This window comes from Dermacentor albipictus, chromosome 3 (assembly GCF_038994185.2).
Source record: "Dermacentor albipictus isolate Rhodes 1998 colony chromosome 3, USDA_Dalb.pri_finalv2, whole genome shotgun sequence".
Taxonomy (NCBI): Eukaryota; Metazoa; Arthropoda; class Arachnida; order Ixodida; family Ixodidae; genus Dermacentor; species Dermacentor albipictus.
The window spans coordinates 47,496,359-47,518,068 of NC_091823.1; the positions used below are offsets into that span (position 1 = coordinate 47,496,359).

The window sequence follows — 21,710 nt, forward strand, 5'->3', positions numbered from 1 at the left end:
CACTTCACGATAAGAAGGCGCGAGTGCTTAAAAATACCGAAACTCATTAAATTGCGTTGACCAGGAGTATTTTTACAGTATTTTTGTTTAGGTGTGGTCTTGAAGCAAAGGTAGGAATTCATGGGAAAGGGTGAAGACAACAAGAATGAGAAACTCGCGAAATTCTTCGAAAGAGCCGAAATTTGCGCAGTGCTTTAATAGCTTGGGTCCCGGGAGGTTTTTGGAAGGGTATGGGCTGACAGCTTCTTTAACTGTTCAGGCTTGCGGTAGACTGGATGCTGTGTTGGAAGCACATCAGATTGAAAGCTTGCGGTAATGTCTGGCCGCCTTTATGAAAAGAGTTGATACAATATAAAGTCGATGCAGAACCTTTCAAACGATGATTACCCAAGCCGATTCTTGAATTGCAAGTGTTTTGTTTGCAATAGGAGGTCCCATTTCAGTTTCTAACTACGGGACCTCCTTCTGTATATACATATGTTGTAATTATCCTCATTTTGTCATGAATAAAAACTTATTCTGATTCTGATTTCACTGGCCGCTGTCATAGACCCGCCTCTCGTGCCTCTGCATCTGGCGTTTACCGCCTGTTGCTCTCTGCCTTCATGGTGATGCCGTATAATATATTTGTCCCTCTTAATCACCTTCCATCAAAGAAAAGTACAAAAAACTTCATTTAGGGACCGCCACCACAACTGTGAAGGCGACGTGTGAAACAAAGAAGGCTCGGGCGTCAGTTCTACTAGGTCACAGATGTCGAGTGGGCGTTCGCCCATCATTGCGGCTGTTGGCGCAATCGCTCTTCCCAAGATCAGCACTCTCGCCAGAGTGGCTGAGAGTAGAATCCTAGACGCCAATTTCTTGGCCGTAAATTCGAATCCTCGTGGCCCAATGAGGATTTTTATGTATCTTGTAACTTTTTCGCAAATGACCATGGAATTTGAGTGATGGCACCGGTGGACTCAATAATGACCAGGGGAGTAGAGCTTATAACAACTATAACTGAAAAACAAGCTAGGATGCCTGGGAGCAAGACGTGAGGCATCCAGACTTCTGATGGCAATCTCTCCTGACGTCATTCTCGTCCTTCTTTCACATGGCAAACCATCAGAAATGCCCCCATGACATGTTTGATCCCGGAAACACTACGCTGTATGTAACTTTGTTCATTAAAAGCATAACCTTGAAAATTCTGACGTGACGCTGCCTCCTTGTTTTGTTCTTTCCATCATGTTGACGGCTTCCGCTGTTCGTCTACAAATGTTTCGTCTGCGCTAGTTGGCTTGTGATTCTTGTACAGCACAGCCTAAAATAAATAACAGAAAGGACACGAAGAAAAGGAAGCACCATGACACATGACTGTCGTGCTGTGTCGTGTCGCCTCTTTCACGTCCTGTTTCGTGCTATGTGCTACACTAATTTCCTTGTTCACTCAGTGATTAACGTTTTGTCTTCGTCTTCCTGGAAGCCTTTGGCCATGCCTAGGATTGCTCTCACGAAGTGCCTTTGAGACCTCCTCTACCAGGAGAGAGAGCGAGAAAGGAAATGACAGGTAGGTCAAGTCAAGTCAGTTTTCTAGTTTTCCTATTACAAACATAGGAGTCCCCCAGAACTGCTACTTTATACGAGCATCCGGTTTGCTCCCCTAAACATAGGGCGAGGGGAAATGAAATAGCAAGAGAAAGAGAAAGAGAAAGAGAATGAATACTGTGCGCAGGATACAGGATACCCAGCAGAGATAAAATTCGCCACACAGGCCGGTACTCTTCAAGAGCCTCACTAGCGCAGGATTAGCTATTCGGGCCATCGTACAATGTGGGCCACGGTTCCAGTGCTTCAGACTCAGAAAATGGTCTGTAGAGAGAGGCGCTGGACGTCGTACGGAGGACATCGGCACAAACTGGCAGCTCCATGGTTTCATCACATTAACGCGAACAGTGGGTTGGACAATCGGCCATTCTATAACGAGGAAGAGAATATACTAACAGCCGCGGCACACTAGCGCAGACTGCAAGAGAAGGAGCTCCCGCGTCCACGGGAGCAGCGGTGTATAGGTGCAAGCAGCAGGAGCGGCGAGCGAGCAGCAACGGCACGTGAGGAAGGGCGGGAAGGGGCTCGTACTTCCTTTCCTGTGTCCACGTCTTAGGTTCGCTTCAATCTAACTCAAATATGCATCTGTTATCCGCACGTTCCTTGTCCGCGCAAGCTCACGCTTTCGTTCTAACTTCACCTCGGCAGGCGATGGCCTCGGTAAACCCTATGAAGAAATAAGTGTGTAAAAATCAGAATAAATTCGAGCCGGAAAGCGTTCGTGGTAGTGAATTTCGGACCTACGACTTCGCGCTCACAAGCCGAGTGCCTTACCCACTGTGCTTAACCAGCGCCTCCTAGATAGCAGGTCTGCGCACTCTCCTTAATGACATCGTGCTACTTGGACCGAAATTTCCATTGCCAAGCCCGGTGTGACGAAAGCAGTGAAGTCTAAATCATCGCAGTTCACTCAGAAGCGTCTCCATTAGATGCTATGGCAGTAGGGCGTGGTAGCATGCCGACACGGATTGGAGGCCTGTCAAGCGTTTCAACGCGCTCGCTTGCCCTCGAAGAGCTCATAACTGGAAGGATCTCTCAGCGGCGTTCAATTGGACATTAATACTTTCGCATTCACAACTCATAAGAATTGCTTAGGTGTCTTCAGATCTTTTCGTACACTTTCGTTTCTCTTGAGCTCGTCATTTCTACATTTCAAATAAAACTGAAAATTATTTTTTCCTACGCCTTTCCGTCGGCATTTCCGGCGCTGGGACGCGGCTCTCAAAAGTTTGGAGCTGGAAGACCAGCTTTGGGCCATCCGGCAAGCCGAAGACGCCACCCGAGTTAAGGACTTCGAGCCGCCACTTGAGGCCACCACAAAAAAAACTGCCGGAGCATTATTTTTTAATGAAGTTCCTCCTCTTCTTCTTCTTCTTCTTCTTACTACGCCTTACTTGGCTTCGTTATCAGATAAATAGTCCTTGAAGGCGGCACTACACCTGAAACTGGACTCGAGCTTGGATACTGCAGCATATTCTGCGCCCATGGCAAAGCACCACCTGCACGCTACGCGCCGCGAAAGCACTGCTGACGTTCTTGCGGGCCACGAGCCTCAACAAAACTTTGTAAATATCTCTATAGTGTATTTGTGAGTGAGCGTGATTGTGCGTGCCGTTTTAGTGTTTACCACTGTGTGCATCAACATTACCCAGCACCTGGAGTAGTACGTGAGGCGATCAGACAGGCTAACATCTCCAGCAAATCATTAAACCTTCGATCCCTCTCTCTCTCTCTCTCCCTCTTTATTATTTGCTGGCTTCATATGGTTCTTCATACGCTTCTGGCTAATAAAGATCGGACTCCTTTGTTCTCTTCTTCGAGTACACAAGAAGCGAGTTACCATTCCACAATAGCGTGGCTACTCTTTCCTGAGAATGTGTGGAGTGGAAGTCTAGCAGTTAATAACAGCGCGCAAGTGCCTACTTTTCTTGGATGGGAGAACAGATTTATACAAATCGCCCATGTTCTACGCAATTTCAACGAGAATTCACAAGTTAGGAGCCGACATTTTCATTGTTCAAGCACTGTCTCACTTTTTTTATCCACTCTTGTGATTTTAGCGGCTTCTCCACGCTATCGGCAAAAACTATACCGAAAATGGAACACATAACAGTCATTCTTCTTCCTTAACAAGTCACCCCGTCATCTAAGACAATCATTCTTTCTGTGATCGACGGCCGGCCCGTTGAAAGACACAACAACGGCAGCGACAGAAAGAATGCGGGATCCGAAACAGACTCTTCTCTCCTCCTTTCGTCCACTCCTCCTCTTGCTCCAGCCCGTTCACTCCTAGCGCGGTTTTCGCTTTCGCTTTATGGACGGCCGGAAGCCGCAATCTGCGGCATGCGGGCACAGGGCGGCTCGGCAGTTCAGGAAAAAGGGGACGGCGTACAAGGGGGAGAGGCCGGGGAACAACAGCCTCTCCCTGACCGCAGACAGCGGCGTGGCTCCCTTCGGTTCCCGCGTTGCGTCAAACCGGTGGCCGCGACGTGCGGGAGGCGAGGCATCTTCACCCCAATCCTCGCCCGCTTGGCCGAGCTTGAAAAGGAGCCGCCGAGCCGAAACCTCGACAGAGACCGGCGGCATCGAAGGCCGAAACCCCATTTTCCTATCCCCGCCCCCCCCCCCCCCCCCTTCCTGCCGCAACTCGCTCGCCTTTGTCTCGTGCATCGCGCCGCTGGTCACCGACCATTCATACATCACCACCGCCGGCTCGCAGCGCCGAGGTCGTCGGCGTCATCGCCGGCGCTGCGGGTGGGGAACACCCCGCCGGGCTCCGGTTTCCTCATCGGTACCCTTGTCTGGCCCGTCTGCTGTGCGGTCGCTTCGGAGCGTTGTCCATCCGCACGGAGGCGTACATGGCTGGGCGCGTGCGACTTGAACCATCTTTGTCCGCTTCAGGGGCGCCGAGTCGAAATTAGTTTCGTTAACGCAATAGAGCGGTAATTTACACTGATTAGTCATGTCCTAAGAAAACTGAGGAGTTGAGGTTACGAAGGAAAAATGTGTGAGGCTTAACTGCCAAATCTGAGGGTCGCGAGAGAGGTCAGTATAGATAACACAACGCTTCTCTTGTGACCCCATAAGCACGCCTATTAAGAGGAGTGCTATAATAGAAATATGTGAAGGTTCCAAGTGTATTATAGCGTAACATAAATAGAAAATGCATGCTTGCTTTTTTACTTGTGACAATATCATTTGATGACGGCTTTAAGGCAAGGGCAGAGACTCCGTTGAACGGAGACACCACCGTTATGTCGAGTGGGGCCCAGTTTGCGGCTGGTAGCGAACTTCCAGAAGCCATGACGCTGTTGTTTATCTGCGGGCGACTTTACACGTACGGTCGGAACAAATGAAGCATTGATAATTTTACAGCGAAGGTGTGACCCTCCCTTTGGTCGGCATTTTTCGTGTCAGCGTCCGTGGGTAAAAATGTGGGCCGATGCCGGACGTAGTACAATACTGGGCCGACTGGCGAGGAAGGTGAAGCAGGCTTCAAGCTCTCAGCGAAGTGAAGCGAAAAGCGCATAGATTCTTTGTAATCGTGCATACAACATACAGAGCAGCATTAGTTTCAATGAAGGACAATCCCAAAACAAGCACCCGAACCACATAATTGATGATAAGGTGATGCTGATAACAATGTGGAGCCTGTAGCGCTCTCCGCATACGTTTCCCGGTAGAGATTACTGTGGTGCAAGCTGCCGCGCGACGGCAGCTTTCGACGGGGGCAGTGATGTCACTAGCCTTTCGTCTATAAAAAGCCTATCAATTGATTTCATTGTTGTTGCAGCACCGCTATGTGTAGGTAACGCATAGTTAGGATTCCAGAGGAGCAGCACGAATACGAGGGGCGGCAAAGAGAAAAGGAAACAATACCACCAGCGGCGGTGTGCTGTCAAAATTACCATTACTCCTGTTACTACCATTAGTCCAGATTACCATTACTACCATTACTCTGAAGCAATAAAGCATTGCATACCCCCCTCAGCAGGTGTAGTGGTCTTCAACAGCTTCGCTGACATCTACTTTCGCAGGGCCGACATGGCGAGTCAGTTTTTATTAAGATAAATAACTGCTATCAACCTAATTTTGGTGAACGTTAAGTGCGAGGAAAGTACAGTAAAGGTTGAGTTGTCAGTTTATATAATACTTAGGTGCAGCACCGAGGGCGTAGTTTGTTGTTTTAAATATATTATTTTGTTTTATTTGTAATGCCCCCCAAAATATTTTATGCCAATTTATAGCGATCAAAGTCGCAGAACGCAGGAAGGAGGCGGTCGCTATAGTGTGCACGCATCCTTTGACCGAGGAAACGGAAGCCGAATAAATACTACTCGACCAACGCTTTGAAATAGAACACTGTTGAACAACGTCCACGTTTTCTTCTTATTTTGGTGCACATTACGCGGAAATACCAAAGCGAGTCAATCAACCTCATATCAACGCTCTCCGGAGCCCCGTCGACGAGGCAAACGTGTAACAAATGACTCCCGCTCTCCCATTTTATGGATTAAAGGGGTGAAAAGCATAGGACCGACACGCGACGTACGACGAAGCACCGCGAAGAGCAACTCACATAGAGCACAGCAGCGTTTCACTTGGCTTCGCGCGGCCAGTTTTGAATATTAAACGAGTCGTGCATGAGTGAGACGTTGACGGGAAAAGGACGACCAGCGCTGAACGCCGCCGCTTCTCACCGGCGGCCACCCGCGCACGCGACGATATGAGAGGGCTCATTTGCCTATATAGGCCCCGGCTGCTGTTGCCGTCCCGGGCACACAATGGCCTCCGAAGCGGCCGCCGCAGCTGCTACAAGACAAGTGTCGCGTGCAGGGCCTTATCATTCACCGTAAAATTGCCGCCGTATATGTGCCCGTACGGCAGGCTGTCCCTCCTGCTCTTTTGGCAGCGAAGATGGGAAGCGTCGCCGGCGCTCCCTTTCTTCGCGGTCGTTCATCATATCGGCCCGCTCCACGCGCAGTTTGTCGTAAAGTGGCGCCATTCAAAGGGAGATTCACTTAAGCGGCCGAGCCGCCTACTCGTCGCCGACGCCTGCACGCACGGAGGAAGAGAAGAAAGACATGAGCTAAGAGAGAGAGAGAGAGAGAGAGAAGGAATACACAACTTTGCCTGATCAAAAGCCTCTTGACCGTGTAAGCGTTATAAAGCATCCTCGTCTTCACAGCACCGCGTCTCTATTTTGCGTTGTTCATGCTCAAGGGCTGCATGCAGCCACGCCGAAAGACCGTGGAATGCGGCGACAACGGAGACCGTCATTTGGTTGAAGTATGCAGCCGTCGTCCTTTCTTTATATTGCGGCGTATAGGTAAACGCTCCTGCCTATCGCTGTGGAGGGAGTGCTTTTATAATTCACGAAAACCTCTCCGTCCTCTAAACGAAGGCCGTTCTCTCCCTCCTCCTTTGTCCGCGCTGTGTGGCACACCTTACACTCGTACATCGTATTGAACTGCAACGCTCATATCTTGACGTTTTTGTTGCTACACTTACCCATGTAGAACATTGTCACGCTAGTCGTCTTCTGTTTTTGTGAGAACGCAACAAACTTAAAATTCTGTCACGCTTTTGAGATAGAGATTTCTATTAATGATCGTATATGGCCTCTCGACATTTTTTTCCGCCCCACCCGGACTCTGCTTTCTTTGCTGGATATATTCTGATCAAGCGAGCAGATTCGTTCAGCGAGAGTGCGCTTATTTGCGTCCATAAGCCCGCAGAGTGAACCTGCTAAGCGATCGCATCATAGTGATAATTAATTATACTTTGTTAATCGTTATTAGCGCGAAACAGGCCGGATGGAGACGAGACGGTAGGGTGCTCGTGCTTCCGCTTTTCCCGCGTCCGATTTCTTTTGTGGTTGTTAAATTATGCTGGTAGATAACGGTAAAAAGTAGAAATCCTCCGCCTAAGGCACCACAGCTGACTGGTCAAAGATTAGAAAAAAATATCTTTCGGCAGGAGGGAAACAACGTTCTGCATTTCAAGATGTTCTCACTCCCATGGCATTTGACTGAGCCAAACGCTGCTTGGCTTTGGTGATGAGGGGTCGAATTCTCAAAGGTTTTCTTTCGGGGCTGTCCTCTGCGATTGGCCGGTCATCTTCACTAATAATATGTCCAGCATCAGCATTGGCTGTAATTTTCTCTTACGAGCAATTCTAGCGTATCAGCCTTTCGTAAACACGGGCCCTGATCCGGCACATGTATTCAGCATGACGTGTTTGGTTGTCTGTGGGAAATATCAATCCGTCGCTATCTCACCTGAATTAGCTTGCCAAGCCTTTCGCTAGCCTAATCTCTCCAGATACCATTCAACTTTCAAGCGCTCTGTCTTTCTGTCTCCCTATGTCAACTACTTGCGCTGATTTGTTTACTACACAACGGCAACTATTCGTCTGGAAATACGAAGCTCACTATAAGTGCGAAGCAGCTAATTCGGGTACTAGTATATTCAGTGTTGAGTTTGAACACACGTTTTAAGGAAAGACGATGCTGAGATGGAATGAACTTTGCATAGACTTTCTCGGAGAACCACTACTTTTTGTAGGGTGCCTTCGGGGGCGCTATCGTTTGAGCCGAGGAGGAATGTCTGTGTGTAGACTCGGACGGATCCAAGTGGGCACGAGATTATTAAGGTATACACCGGTGAGAGAACGGGTTTATTCCGTTACGCCAGACTGACCGTGACAGAACGATTCACTTTCTCACGCCGTCCATCAGGCGCGCTCCACCTTACTTACAAAGACTGCTTATGTGTGGTGGACGTGCTGCTGCAGCAGCAACCTCGCTGCCAGCATCTTCGGAAGTCCCACAGTCTGGCCACCATCTACACAGTGATTCAACTTCAATTGAATTCTGGGGTTTTATGCGCCAAAACCACTGTTTCATTATGACACACGCCTTAGTGGGGGACTCCGGATTAACATTCACCACCAGGAGACCTTTAACGTGTCATTAATGCACGGGACACGGGCGCTTTTGCATTTTGCCCCCATCGAAATGCGGCCTCCACGGCCCAGATTTGATGCCGCGACATCGTGCTTAGCAGCGCCATACCATAACCGCTAAGCTATCGCTTGGCGGTTATTGTAGCATGACTCGGGAACAGCTTTTAATTACCCGTTATTGTAATCTTTGAACCTTGTCAGTAACTCCTGGTTTCTTTGCTTTGCGTTAAATTTACCTGTCCTCTGAATTTTTTTTGTAAGCTGTGCATCTATACAAGTCTATGCCTAGTCTTTATTATTTGTTTGCAATTGCTTGCTTTTAAAGAAGCAATCTAAAGACTAACGACCTAACTTCGTGGCAGTCTTCAAAACTCAAGAAGCAGCTAAGGCGTCTACGACCCCGCCTATTTCTCCTGTCATAACTTAGTATTTAGGCTCTTCTATATAAGGAACACATTCCCTACGACTACGCATGAATCATAGGGCTCTTTTTACACGATGGCAATGCCAAGAATGGTTTAATGCCATCCTGCAGTGCACAGCACGTAATTTCATCCCAGAAGAACAAAAAGCACCATGCGCCGGAAATGCTTGTGTGTCTATTAGCCGCCACACTTCCAATAAAGAGCACGAAATAACGCCTTCGTGTAATCCTGTTCTGCTTAAAGAAGGGCTAAGTCACTTTGCCCTGCTCACAGTCGCGATTACGGGACATTCTATCGGCGCCGTCCGAACGCAATTTGAGCGGGCTGTCTCTCTGACTGCATTTCCGGGAACGTTTCAGCCGTTTCGTAGTAATGGTTGCCGGAACTCGGCAACACTTGAGAAGAAAGCAAAGTCGACCCATTAAGCGTAACTTCGCTCAATTACGCCTAACGTTGAGACAGTTAATTGCCTGAGCTACGACTGACGACGTCACCGAATGCGGTCGTGCGCAAAAGCGTCAAAGGAAAACTAGAAGCGCAGCTTGAAGATAAGCAGGTGCTTAATTATCTTCAAGCTGCGCGTTCCCGCGTTGCGCGAGAGAAAAAATGGCTGTGGCTTAGCTAAGGTTAAGCCCCGGATGCGAAGCATACTAGCCTTTATTTTAGTTGTTGAACCACTGTTTAGCCTGGTGAACTGCTGTTTCTTGGCTATATTTGGTTCGGCTAGACGAAGAAACAACTCACGCAGGCGAGCGCACGAGTTGAGCCTCCGAATGGGAGCGCGGGGAGGCGTTCCAGACAACCGGACTGGCCCTTGCGAGAGACGCGCGCCCATCATTGCGCCGCGGAGGCGTTCCTGACAATACACCACGCTTCTGCTGGAGACGCGCGCCCATTGGCGTGCCGAGGAGGCCTTTTGCAGCTGTTATGACGTCATATGGTAGCTACGCGGCCGTGCGCGGCGCAGCAAGGAAGAGCGTGGTTGTGCGGCTAGTATGCTTCGAATAATATCACTTAAAGCATTGCTGGACTCTCAACCGCCACCGAGACAAACGTCGTCGCTCGCCTCCGAGCTAATTATTGTTACTTCTGATTCCGCTGCTGTCGCGTTCTGGCGCCGAACACATGGGCTTGTTCTAGCTGTTTTTCTACGCCCTATATCTGAGCCCTCATCAGTGTTCGTCATCACGGGCACGGGTTCTCAGTGCTCTCGCCGTATTTAGCGTAGTCCCACTCCCTAGGAGGGCCGCTCATAGTTGTGGACGAGATCTTCTTACTCACCAGAATCCCCTCCACCACTTCGTTGCCCTCTCTCTCGTTCTCTGTGCGTGTATGCGAGTGCAAGCGTTGGCTTTGCCCCAAACTGCAGCGCGCCGGCGTCGCCTTCTTCGAATGCGGCGTCCAGACGGTGGTAGGCCGGTTCTCTTGGCTCGTCGACGTTCTTCTCGTAACGAATTCTCCGTAGGCGTTCTGTAATTAAAGAGGCTCCTTAATTAGGAAGCTCGATGGACTGCGGCGCCGCCATGCTGGCACCCTGAAGGTGCGCGCCGAGGGAAGAGAACAGAGGTGAAAAGGGAAGGAGGAAGCAGAGAGGAGCACTCAGGTAGTATGTGGGTGCAATTAGCGACGCCTCCTCGTTCAAGCGTTAATGTTTGCCAAGGCTTAAGGTGGCTGCCGAGACGGCTCGCGAGCCCCCTCCCCCCCCTCTCCCCCCTTCGCGGGGTCTCTCACACTGTGCCATACAGCGTGGCGCATGTTATGCAGCGTTCCGCTGCTCCCGTACGAAAGACAGACACGAAATAATGAATGTCGAGGAGATGAAGCATATAGAGAGAAAAATGCGAAAAGGCGCACTAGAGTCGTTCGTAATTTCCTGCCCAGGCATATTATTTCGTTCACTCTTTTCATTCTTTTTTGACGAGCCTCGAATGAAGCTGGTCGCACGTTTCGCAATCGTGCAGCGGAACTGCTGGAGTGCTGTTCTGAATATGGATGAACGAGCGGCGCTTGTTTACTGCACAGAGTGGGTGGTATTAGTGCCATCCAATCTTACGCGGAGAGTATTTTAATAAGATATCGAGTGGGACGATCCTCATCGAGACAAGTATTTCAGAGACATCAGTCGGGTTGTCCGAGAGGTCGTAATGAATGCACTTATTCCTCAGCTTGCTCAGCTTCCATTGTGTCGGGGATCATGCTCGCCCTGTGCCGGCAATAACAAGATTCGACGCAAGGCATCATGCATGCGTAATATATGCAGCTAATGCGCTCGTCGAAAGACTTTTTTGAAAATACATATTTTATTGTGCGAAAGAGAACACATTATACGTATGACTAGCAATAAAATAATCTCTAGCTGAAGAGACCGTGCGATAATGCCTCTATCCCTTCGTTGTTCAACAATATTTTCGGTTGGTGATATTTAAAAGGACATCAATGACAAATATTATGTTAAACTGCACTCAACCTTGGGAGTCTAGTGTTTGCTGTGCCTATAGGCCTGCCATGCTGAGAGCGAATGCTAGTTCAGCTGCAAAAGTCGCAAAGTGAGAGAGGGAGTGGCGACTCCACACTGAAATTCCCGTACTACGTGTTCTCAGTGACGTCATGGATTTTGTCAGCGTTTGCTCGATGCTAGTTACTGGTTACCGATAAAAAGTAATTGCATTGCATTCAGAAGTAAGTAAAGGTTGAAATCTGTGACTTCTGACGACTCTTGCTGCATGAAAAAGAAAACGCCCAAGTATGCAAACGTACCTCGAAATCTGCGACATCGGCGTGTTATCATTGGCGCCGTAATTTCGATGCGAAAACAAAACGGGAAAGCCGATTGCGCTTCGCGGTGAACTTCAGACAAGCAACAACATGAACTGGAACTTCATGTACCCTTCCGAACACCAACCTCCCTTCTGCAATGAAATACGCCGAACAGCAGGGGTGTGCCAATGGTCACTTTTAAGGCCAAATCGGAGTGCGAAACGGATCGGACCAGGAACGGATCGAATCGAATATTGAGTAATTTTCGATTACTTCTCGAATAACGAGCAGCTGGTTTTTACAATTAATGTAAAACGTTGTTCACGTACTAGCATACATAACGTTAGCAAGTTTCTGTCAATACACGGCACCTTGTGAAGCGTTGTTTGTTAAAAAAACATCAACGAAACAAATCTTTAGGAACAATAAGTGGTTTGTTAGCATGCAAATGACTCTCCAGGGAGAGCGAATTATCACTCTATAGTCGGTCAAGTCAGGTTTTCTGGGTGATGTACAGCGTGCTCCACTACGTACGTTCTCATGCCCACGGGGATGAAATTTATCGTACACTTTTGTTTCAATTTTATATTTATTGCACACAGATGCCGTTCTAAAGTACTCCTTAAGTACTCGAAAGATATTCACATTTACGACTATTTCATTTGAAAATCGAATCGAATGGTACAGCTATTCGATTCACTATTGGAAAGCTTTGGATATTCGCACACCCCTACTAAACAAAGTGCTGAACGAATAATTGAAGCGCGCATTTAAGACAGCGAAATAGAACTAAGTGTTTCTGCTTCCACTAAGATGACACATGAAGACTAAAAAAAGGTCTCCTGCACTATTTTACGTATTAGTTGGTAGAACATACTGTGTAGTAAGATATTCTACCCGAATTAGGTTTCCCGGAGAAGCGCTATCACTGAATATGAGTTTGAGTATAGGTAGCATGAGCACAATACAGGAAAGCAGGGCACGCTTCGTACTGAACTTAAGAGGCGAAACAGCGCGAACTGATTGGCTAACACGGGAGCTTCGACTGTGTGTGCAACAGAACACGGTTGCCATTGGTTTATTTAAATTAAAATTAATTTGTCCAGTTTTACGTGACAAAACCACGATCGGATTATGAAGCACGCCATAGTGGGCGACTCCGGAATATTTTTTTACCACTTGGGGTTCTTCAACAGGCACTCACATCTAAGTACACGGTCATTTTGTTTTTGTATTTCGGCTCCATCGAAATGCGGCCGCCGGAATTCGACCCCGCGACCTCAAGATCATCAGTGCAATGCCAGAGCCACTGGAGTGCCGCGGCGGGCTGTCATTGCTTCGTTATCCGTTCAACATTTATTTTTAGATCTTCCGCACTTATGCATAAAATGAAATAAACAAAAAGAAGCCTGATTTGGGGCACTTCAACTACAGCAACCTAACAAAACTTACGTCTCAATTTTTTTCTGTGTGTGTTTGTGCATAGTTAGATAGATTTCAGCATCCTCGCGCTGTCTGCCCTCAGTGCTGCTAATTACTCGTAACAGAACCGGGCTGTCCACAGCACTCTACCATGGCGCTCAAAGTTTCCATTAAGAAATATGAGACTGAAAGAAAATGCTCCACGATGGCGCGTTCTTTTGCGTCTTAACGCTAATGGCAGTGAAGGATTTCGTCATGGCTGCGCATCGGATTTCTCGTTCACTTATTCAACATCAAGTGAGACGCGCTCCTGTAAAGGCGCTCTCGCATGTTTCACGTGTTCAATTACTTGCAGTAAGAGCTGTTGACACTGGCCGTATTCATTTTCACCATTCGCTATGCAAATCGTAGCAAAAGATATAATCACTTACTCTAGCGGCAAGCGAGTAAATACGCAACAAAATTTGTTTTTTTTTGTCATTTAGAAATAAGGAAGAAGGTTTTAGAAGAGCAAGAGAGACCCGCGCGACTCACGCATCCAGTCGCGTGCGTAAAATATGGCTTGTAAAACTAAATTATTGCATGCGAATTGAATCGCCGAAGAATGGACTTTGCATTGGGTGAATATCAAAAAAAAAAATCCCAGGTGGTCAAAATAGTTCCCTAGTCCCTCAATACGGCGTACCCCAGATTCTGATCGTGGTTTTGGCACGTAAAGCCCCCAAAATCCTTATTTATTTATTTTTAAAAATAAAGACAGGACTTCACTCTATCGGTGTGTGCGCCTATGTAGACGTTCAGGGCAACATCATTTGATATTAGTCATATCATAAGAAGCCAACAAACACTGACACCAAGGACAACATAGGAAGCGAAATGCGAAGGCTGTGGGTTCGGTTCCCACCTGCGGCAAGTTGTTTTTTCATCCACTTTAATTTACATTAATTTATCGTTTCTTTATTTCATTTACTAAGCACAACTAATTTCCCCTATGTTGTCCTTGGTGTCAGTGTTTGTTGGCTTCTATATGACATGACTAATGAAAATCGGGCCCCTCGGTTAACCCCCTTTCTTCTCATCATTTGATATTGTCACTCGTGCATTGTTTGGTTTTTGCCCGCCACCGTCTTTCACTGCACCATCACCGCTATCCAGTTATCGCTCGACACAAGACTCGCCTATACTAAATGCAAACGTTCTTGAATGTCGTCGACCATTCCATAGCGATACCTTTACCGAGGAAGCTGGCGACACCCCGACTTCGCGCCCCAAAGACGTGGGTTTACGTCTCGTGGAAGACTTTTGAACAAGTACAGAAAGAAAACAGGTCAACAGTGCAACGTGTGATCCTTGGCGATGACTAGCGGTTGTATCGCGTTGAAACATTTTTTTTTCTTCTTGCTTACGTCTTGCATGTGAATAGTTAAAGCGGCAGAAGAAATAAAAAAACTACACGATATTTTTGCCTTACTCTGACCATAGAATTTTCGTTGTTTACACACTGATGACGTCATGACTATTTGTGCACGCTAACACTGCAAGGCGCTCTGTTCCCTCAGTGTAACTATACAAATTTACACTGTGACACTAAACATAATTGGCGCTAGGAGCATTTGACCTTTTCCAATAACAATTCTGAAAATCTGGCCGTTTTACTTCGTCAACTTAACCCTTTAAGGCGCCTTGTACACAATTGTGTACATTGTACTTCTGGTGTTTTTTTCGCGTTTAGGGCACGCAATTTTCTATTAGGTTGGCTTTAGCACATTCCCAAACTTTAAACTGACAACCATGTGCATTTTGGGCACCATGTGTCGCATTTCGGTGAAGATGTTCATATCAAAACAAGAAATGGCGGACGCCGGAGCAGCAACGAGCGGTGAGTCAAGTTCTTATATTTTTAGAGCCGCTTTTTTTTATTGTGGCAAGCGAAAAAAAATTAGACGCGCTTGTGCATCATATGAAGTACCGAGGAGTGATAATTTTATCGCTTCTGAGGAGATGACCGAACGCTAACGCTCGCACGCGCATGTGTACACGATTGTGTACAAAGCGCCGTGGTCGCTGCAGAAATGAAGAACGCTGAGAGTTGCTTTGATTTTCTTTCCAGGTTTTTTGGCCATTCGTCGTTCTTTCTACAATGCAAACAAGTATAAGAAAACCTAAAAGACAGCTGAAAGGCTTTGGAGCTCATTGCTGATAAATGTTTCCGACGTTGGGGAAAGTGACGAAGAAGAAGCCACGTGCGAAGCGACTGACGCCTGCGTTGCAGCTGCGTTCACCAACCTCACAGAAGAGGAAGATGCTGCTGCAGGGGAAACGCAAGCTGAAGAAGTGGACACAGAGTGTTTTTTCCTTTTGTGAACCTGGGTATCTGCAATTCTTGGCTGGACTACCACCGTGACAATCAAACGCTGCCTGGAGCTAAACTCCTATATTTGATGAATTGTCGCTTGCTTGCAAGCTGCCGAAGCATTAATTAAGTCGGTACTACCCGAAAAAAAAGCGTGGAAGGCCTTCTCTTGCAGAGATCCAAGCACCAAAACCAAAGATAGGGCAAAAAAGCAAGAATATCGCTTCCTTGCACCGACGCGCACTACAACGACTCCTTTGACCATTGGTCCGAATCCCGCGACCAGAAGGTGCGAATCAGGTGCAAGCTCGAGAAGTGCACACGAGGCACCCGGATATTCTGCATGAAATGCGCCGTGCAACTGTGCCTGACGAAAGAGAGAAATTGCTTCCTCGCATTCCACAAGTGAATTTTGTGACCACCGAGGCGCTGTGTACACAATTGTGTACGATGTTGCAAATAATAAAGTTTCATGATAACTTTCAAGAATTCGATGGTTTTGTGTTTCTTAGGTCCCAAAAAGAATGTTTATATATAAAAAGATTTTTTTCTATGCATAATTGCAAGTGGCGCCTGAAAGGGTTAAGAGTTTCCTGAAACGGTGGATCGCACGTCAACGCAATTCGAGATATCTCCATTTGGACTAAGAACATCTGCGTCTATCCAATTCAGCTACTGGAAGAAATCCCGGGAATGCGTTATGAAGGTTGATCCGTAATGAATCCTTGCCAAAAACGTAATGCGAAATGCGAGCGCTCTCATGCCTCAGAACATCCGACGTTGATTGAATGTTTGTTATGCAGTTTAGAAAGCGTTCAAACGACTCTTTGGCTTTTTATTGTCATGTTTTTTTTATACGCTTGCTTATGAATCTTGCAAAACAATGCATATCGTTATGTACTTGGAATGGGATGTTGGTTTTCTGGTTCTTTTTTTTTCACTTACAGCAAGGAACTGGTCAAATAAAAGAAAAAGAAAATTGACATCGTAATATTTGACTCTCACGAACGTTATTCATGGAACCCAAGGCCTTAAAGCTATAAATGGAGGAACGATGGGACACAGTTGTGTGAAAAAAGAAAAAAATAAGCCAAAGGAGACAGAAAAAAATTTTGCGCGTGAAGGTTTTGAGATTGAGTAAGACGTGAGCTTTTCTTTCGCTTACTTCTTTGGTTTTAAGAACGCGCAGATGCGATTTTTCTCACGGAACGCGTTGCTGCTGTACAAGAAGTCAAGAAGGGCCTCCAAGGAAACGTAGGGGGAGGGCTCGTACGAGCAGTAAACGCGAACGCGGTAATAATGCTCCGCACAAGATTCGGGAATCTCGAGTTGAAGGGCTCGTGCATCATGAAGGAACACAACCTTAAAGCTGTCAAAATGTCGCTGCCACGATTCGCGAGACTACGATGAATAATCGAACATGACGAAATCTTGGCCAGCATGCTTCACGCAGTATTTCTTGTCTCAAATGCGAAAGCAAATATGTAAATCGTGCGGCTGCCGCAAGCAGCTGTCTCTTTTCTTTTTTCTTCAGATACCGCATGATTACGAGAATGAATACTAGATACATACATTATGCGAAATATTTGCATTCTATTATAGATAAGCTGGAAGTTTGCGAAACTCAGCTTTTTAATGTGAATCATTCTTTGCCTCATTCTAACCACCTTGCGGCAAATAGGTACGTAGGTAGGTACGTAGTTAGCTAGCTGGGTTAGGTTCCTAGTCTCGCCTCACTTTATTAAAAAGGAAGTAAATTGCGACCGACTGCAGAGAACAGCTGCCCGGTGCTCTAAACATTAGGCCACGATCACTTCTATTTTATTTTTTTATTGATTAGGCCACGATCGCATGCCTAATGCCACGCGCACTACTCTCGCTCCAAAGCCAGCCACCTCTTTTAAACACTCGGCGCGAGCGCACCGCGCCACTTTCTTCTTTCCTTGTGACAGCTCGCAATCGAAGCAATAGCTCCGAGACCGGCATCCTTTCCTCCGTACTTACCTACTGGCACACTACGTAGAATTTGTACGACGTTGTACCGACTTAATGATCGCCTAGTTAATGGACAGTTTTAACAGAACGTTGCTTGCGCTCCGTCCGCACACATTTCACACGCACCGGAGGCTGCATTGAATGCATTGATTTCGCTTATCTAAGAAACGCGTCTCGTAGAGACGCCAGCGACGTGCTCTTAGCTTGACTGCAAAACGATTAGGAAAGCAACTAGACGCACCCTGACGCTCCCCGACCTCGGGTTCGTAGCGAAACGCGCATCAGTGTTCCCGGTAGCGTTCTGCTGAGCCGCTATGTGCGAATTGGTACGATACGCCGGTATGAGCGGAGCGGACCGTAAACGCTCTGCTGAAACTCTCTAATAATCACGCTTCAACACTTCTTCGCCGGGGTACAGGTGCCATCGTCGTTTTGACACATATACACCGCATGACAAAGGCACGGATACGTACGATTACACAACACGCAGGCGCTGATGACGTCACAATCCGTGTTTCCCGTCGCCTACGCTCGGCCACTACCTACGTAGAAGCCGAGAATTGTCACGTCGTAAGCTCACGTCGAACGGCGGGCGTAGAAGTCGTGCCGTTATGCCGCCAATGCGATCATCTTCAATGTGGTCGTGGCCGTGCTGCTGTCGTTGCAAACACGTACAGTCGCCCAAATCTTTAACTGGTGTGCGGGAGCGGCGACTTTTCCGTGCGTCAGCGCCGTTTGACGGGGCGAGGCTGGAAACAGTCTGAGGCTAAGCGCATGCGGACAAAGCGCGCTCAGCTGGGCCCATCGTCTACTAGGCTGTTTCCAGCCTCGCCGCGTCATACGGCGCTGACGCCCGGAAAAGTCGCCGCTCCCGCACACCAGTTAAAGATTTGGGCGACTGTACGCTCGCGACTCACGCGCGCAACTGCGCAATTTACGCAAACACGTTGGTTCACCTGGTGTCGCTTTGCGGAACTCCAAACAATGCTAGCTAGCCAGATACGTGCAAAATGCTTCGCATAACATCGATTGCCACATTGAGCGGGATCCGTCCAAATCTTATTTATTAAGTTAAGGTCATTTCATTTTTCTTGCTACATCACAATCCGTTTTTTTGTTAGGTATCATGTCTTGAAGGCCTCTGTGTGCGCTTGTACGTGGGAGACCGATGGGAGGCACAGTGAAGCAAGGGACAGAGAGTTTATTAACTAACGACGCGCTCAATATGTTGACGCTTAGAACTCGCATGAAGCGCACTTGCGTAATTATGATGATGAAGATAATACTAGGAAGCCGCACCACCTAGAGGAACTCTTAATTCTCCAGAGATCATGCCACGGAGGTTTGAACCATGAGAATGGAAATGCTCGTTCTAACTGACTGCCGCCAGGTGCATATAACTTTTCTTGCGCTTTTGTTTGGCCTACTTCTTCTTGCCTCGTCTTTTGTTTTCTTGTTCTCGACTGTAGTGCTCCTAGTCTGTGTGTGATTCGACATGTTGCGTCTTCCTGTTTTTACAGCGAAGCTGTATGTGGCTAGGTTTTCGTTTTTTCTGCGTGCGTAGAAGAGGTTCACGAAGACCAAGGAATTGACGCGGACGGTGTCGAGCGACGCGCTCGCCCGCGAGCCGATAACGTCGCACTACGAACCTACGAACACTAAAGGTGCGTTTATAGTCCGACGGTATGTGTGCGCTTCTTTACTGTGACGTCAACATCGCCAAGGGACGTTATCAGCAGTTGCGTTCTGGCCCTGCTATGGGTATAGGAGGCGTACTGTGCTCACCGAGGAAGAACAGCGCGCGCCCCTTCAAGAGCGCCGGCGTGAGCAGGAGCGGGAATGCGCGGCTGGAGGCCGCTAACGCCGAGCGTGCTTCGGGCCTGGACCGTCGCGTAGCCGCCTTCCCTCCGACGGAGAACAGCAGCGTGCCCGTGAAGACCGCCTTCGTGAGGAGAAGCGGGAATGGGCATGGAGGCAGCGGTAGGAGACCACCGACGACGTAGCGGGCCGCCGACGCTAAGCGTATATATGCGATGCCCGTCGGCACCCCGAATACCGCGAGGAAGATAGGTTCGGAATTTGATGCTATACACATGTCAATGTACCAAGTACGCCTAATCGGTCGTGTCTGGGTTTGACGTTTGCTAAAAACCTTTCGAGCATCATCGTTCAGCCCATGGCCGTCTATACCATAGTGATCATAAAGCGACGATCACTGCGGTAACAAAACAAAATAAAAAGCGGTCGAATCACGAAGCCACCTGTATGTGTCTTTATTCAATCACTATAGTAATCACAACATATTAAATCAATGCAGTCATGAGTATACACAGCTTCGCTGGCCACCCGCTTTCACAGAATGGAATGCCACTAATTTTTTTTCTTCTTCCTGTTTTATTTCTCTTTACTTTTTTTTCTGTTTCAAGTGCGTGGGCGTGGTGTCCCTTCAAGCAGACAATCGATAGCCCTTCCTACGTTTCAAAATGTAAAAACAGCAACAGCAAACAATTGATTGGCTTTTCCTGTTTATTAATGTTTGGTGTTTATATATGCTCACACGAATAATAATAATAATAATAATAATAATAATAATAATAATAACAATGCCCTTCCTAAACTTGAACGGGCACTGTTATGCAAATCTAAAGTACTGTCAAGAGGCGAGAGCGCTAAGGCTCTGAAAATGCCGCTCAAGGAACTTGCGCTCAGCAGAGTAAAAAAAGCCTTGCAACCGCCACGTATACAGAATTGGCCCTGTTGCGCCTGGCTCAGATCGTTCCCTGGCGCTCGATATCCCTAGCGTGCCGCGCATCAAAATGTGTTGCACGTCTCTGAGCAACGTCTGTATACGCAGAACGCTTAGGCAAAGGCGTTCATCCTTTTTTATGCATCAGCGCCGGAATGAAAGGCTTTGCTCTGGCGCTGCCTGGTTGCTGGGACACAATGAAGATAGCAGCACCCGCAGACAAGGACACAAGGCCGAAAAAGAGAGGACAAACAGTGACGCTGCCGCACCAACACGATGCACGTTGATGAAATGCCAGCACCGATTCGCGAGTCTTGTTTATTCTTGCATTAACAACATTTACCATTCACACGTTATATCTAATACATTTATTTATTGCACCTCCCCTTTGTTCGTTTTACATCTAACATCTGCAAATGTCTAAAGCTTCCCTTGCTTTTAAAATTTGCTGCAATATTGACAGCCTTTTCCTTCCTCTTTCTTTTTTACAGCAGAAGCTGCATACGACTAAACTACCATAGTTTTTTCGGCGTCCGGAAACAAAAAGAAATATCATGTGGGCCGGTCCTGGGGATAGTGTATAAAGGGTCCAAGCTCAATGGCACATGCCCCTGTGGGCTCGGTAACCTGTAACGCACCCTTGATGTATTCTTGTCACACGTGGGAACCAAGGAGGTCCCAGGCACACGAGTAAGGACAGATGTTTCGTTCACTGAATCTGCATGCGAAAGATCTCAATTGCGGAGCAATCCTGAACGAGATGCCCGTCCTGTGTCTTTCGGAAACGTGGTCAGACTCATTCGCCCAGCTAAACGGCTACACTGGAGCCGTGTGGGATCGCCTGGCGGAGTCGTGCTCTGCATGGAGGCGTTGCTATATACGTAAAGAACGACATTCAAGTGCAACCGTTCGATCTTGGGATGAACAGAACCGTCACGGACTGTGCGGGTGTTTGTGCTATACAAACGGAAGAAGGAATCGTAACCTCGACGGTGTACACCTCACCCGCTAATTCCGAGTCTGAAATCAAGACGTTTATGACCACGTATTTTTATTGGGTTAGAAAAGATGACAGCACACCGCGATCATCAACGGAGACTTCAAGGTGGACATTTCTAAGCCAGAGAAGAAATGGTTTATGTGATACATGTTGGAAAAGTTTGGCCTGCAATGCTACCCTAACCCCATGATACCTACCATGCATCACCGTACGTGCGTTGATTTGATTCTAGCCAAGGACCTCTCTAGGGTGGCAGTTCAACCACTGACTCTGTATCACAGTGATCATGAAGCAATCGTAACTAACCTGACAAAATAAAGAATCTCAATGGAACATTAACTACTGTCTTTACTAAATCATCCATTCAAACACATCAACTCCCATCATCAGACACTTCAAACAAATGACAGCCATTCCACTCTGTGAAGATTGAATGGCATCGAAAGCTGACGACA

General features: G+C 47.5%; 1 protein-coding gene across 1 annotated transcript in view; it reads right to left on the reverse strand.

The window, feature by feature from the left end:
* Positions 1-18,396, reverse strand: part of LOC135898156 (glutamate receptor 1-like) — a 256,360-nt gene extending 237,964 nt beyond the window's left edge. The window contains exons 1-2 of the mRNA XM_065426936.2: positions 17,983-18,396; positions 10,264-10,452 (exon numbers count right to left, since the gene is read on the reverse strand). The gene's annotated coding sequence lies outside the window, so the exon portion shown is untranslated. The remainder of the gene's footprint in view (positions 1-10,263; positions 10,453-17,982) is intronic.
* Between the last annotated feature and the right edge of the window lie 3,314 nt (positions 18,397-21,710).